The 2,141-nt window shown below is 40.7% G+C and overlaps 1 protein-coding gene across 3 annotated transcripts in view; it reads left to right on the forward strand.

The window, feature by feature from the left end:
* COL4A6 (collagen type IV alpha 6 chain) overlaps positions 1–2,141 on the forward strand; it is a 183,175-nt gene that overhangs the window by 327 nt on the left and 180,707 nt on the right. The window lies entirely within an intron of this gene.

Genomic DNA, 2,141 nt, shown 5'->3' on the forward strand with positions numbered 1-2,141 from the left:
CGTGAGGCGCCGGCTCCTGCCAGAGCCCCTCGCACCTCCTGGCAGCTCCTCTGCGCCTCTTCTCCGTCCCGTCGCCGCTTCCTCAGGCTCTTCCGTGCCCGCCCAGGCCTCTCGTCCCTGGGAGCCCCTAGGGGGGTTGCTCAGGGCCCCTGCATTCAGCCTCTGCCTTGCCTACCCCCAAGTTACAAGCTGATCTTCTCCGTTCTTGTTCACACGAGTAGCAGCATTGGAGACAGCCACCCAAACACATACTGTCCCAGCCACCTGCGGGGGTAAGGGATCGGGCCCTTTGCATGGTTGATGAAAATTTGTGGCCATGAAATAAGGTTTTTGTTCCCAAATTACTGGATCCAGCCCTTCATTGATGAATGACAGAAGTCTGCTCAATTTCCCCACCTGCTCATAAACCAGTGGAAGAAGTTGGGCTGAAACTAGCAAGCAAATGTGCTAGTTTTTATGTACTCCTAAATGTGACCCCTCTATTTATTTACTTTGCCTGAAACCTTCTGGGTAAGGTAGCTGTGATAACAAAATCATTAGTCCACTTAGCTGCTCCAAAGTATAAACTAGGAGGAAAACCGAGTACTGGATTCATGTACCAAGAGTTGTTCAGAATAATGTCTGTGTGTATGGCCATGCTGTGTAACGTTACACAAGTCTTACAAACTCATTCCTTTTAGTTTAATTTATGGAACGTGTTGCAGTGTATTCATGGGAACAGCTGGGACATGTGTACTTCAAAATATTGTTATTTAATAGGTCACCTTCTGGTACAGATCTTGAAGAAAAAGGTTTGAAGTGTGAATTGCTCTGCTAGATACAGTTTGTCAAGAAAGCAAAATTTTGCCTTGTGGTTTCTGTTTCCCTGGTGTTTAGACAACAATATCTTTAAGGTATGTAGAGCTTTCTGCATCTTGGTCTCTGTAAATGATGTTTTCAACACTTACCAAACAGGTTATTCCAAATTTGTACAACTCAGTTGGTAAATGCAAAAGACTTAACTTTTAAATTGTCTTAAATCTTCTATAACTGCTTTCACCTGTGCAAAAGGCTACTATTCTCATCTGGCATCACTTTCCATCACTTTGAGCTGCTTTGGATGATTACACAAATTAAAAGGTGGTGCAAAATCTGTCATATATATTTTTCCTTTTACAGTTTTGCAAAACTTTTATTTAATGCTACATGTAGTGGAATTTGTGTGTTTTGTTTGTTTGTTTGTTTTAAATTAAAAAAACAAAAAAACCCAAACTGTCCTTATGCATTTGCCTTGGAAGATCACCTGATTGGATTCCAAACACTGAGAGACAGGGAGAAGAATTGAAGTCCATCAGCTAAATTCTGTTACATCGCTATAAGCCAGGAATAATTCTATTTACATTGGCCAGTACTCCCCAGTATACCAATGTATATGATGTAAACCAAAGGGGGGGGAAAAAATCTATTTCATGCCGGTTAGAAAGCTAGAACTGTTGAACCAACAAAAATGTGTTTTTTCATGACTGAGGGGTATAAGCTGTGGCCATGTTGGTCTAAGGCAGTGTTTCCCAACCTTTCCCAGCCCAAGGCACGCTTACATTTAATAAAAACATTTTCCGTGGCACGCGTGTTAAGACATTCCTCGTCCTCGTGTCTGCTGCAACTCATTGCCATGGCAAAATTCCTCAGCACACCTGTTCATTTCTGATGGCATACCGGTTGGAAAGCACTGGTCTAAGAACATAGGCAGGTCAGATTCTTTGGGTTAATCTGATTTAATTTTTATTAGACCAACTAAAATGTTTGGAAAAATTCTTCATTGCAGGCTTGCAGGTACAAACACCATCAGGTTGAGGACACATCTGGCAAAGAAGAGTGTTTCCAACTATTTCAGTTGGTCTAATAAAAGATATCAGATTTACCTAAGGAAACTTTACTGCCTTCTTGTAACTGATCCTTTGTGACAGATTTTAAACAAAATTGTTAGCTTGACTTTAGTCAATTATAAAAAAACCATAACGATGAATTTCATGAATTCCTCTGTCAGTGTTTTGTTTTTACAGTAATAATTTTTTTATCTCTTGTTTTTGTATCCATTTTCCAGATGATAACACTTATGTAACATTCAGTAAGGAGTGGTCCTGCAAGAACTTTCGTAGTTC

This window comes from Crocodylus porosus, unplaced genomic scaffold, assembly GCF_001723895.1.
Source record: "Crocodylus porosus isolate Cpor-Errol unplaced genomic scaffold, CroPor_comp1, whole genome shotgun sequence".
NCBI lineage: Eukaryota > Metazoa > Chordata > Crocodylia > Crocodylidae > Crocodylus > Crocodylus porosus.